The sequence below is a fragment of the Rhinopithecus bieti genome, unplaced genomic scaffold (genome assembly GCF_001698545.2).
Source record: "Rhinopithecus bieti isolate Rb0 unplaced genomic scaffold, ASM169854v2 scaffold_3714, whole genome shotgun sequence".
Taxonomy (NCBI): domain Eukaryota; kingdom Metazoa; phylum Chordata; class Mammalia; order Primates; family Cercopithecidae; genus Rhinopithecus; species Rhinopithecus bieti.
The window spans coordinates 253,907-254,323 of NW_016804161.1; positions in this window are offsets into that span (position 1 = coordinate 253,907).

Genomic DNA, 417 nt, shown 5'->3' on the forward strand with positions numbered 1-417 from the left:
CTGTCGACCAGGCTGGAGTGTAGCGGGGTGATCTCAGCTCATTGCAGCCTCCACCTCCTGGGTTCATGCGATTCTCCTGCCTCAGCCTCCTGAGTAGCTGGGATTACAGGTGCCCGCCAACATGCCTGGCTCATTTTTCTATTTTTAGTAGACAGGGCTTTGCCATGTTGGCCAGGCTGGTCTTGAACTCCTGACCTCAGGTGACCCGCCTGCCTCGGCCTCCCAAAGGGCTGGGATTACAGGCGTGAGCCACCATGCCTGGCCCATGTGTGCCTATTTTTAAGCTTGAGTTTGTGAAGGAAGTGTCTGAGGAAGACAGACATGGTAAAAGTTTCAGGAGAGATAATATCCCTTTGATAAAAGAACACCTTCCATAGGTGAGATCATGACTTTTCTTTTTCTTTTTTTTTTTTTTTT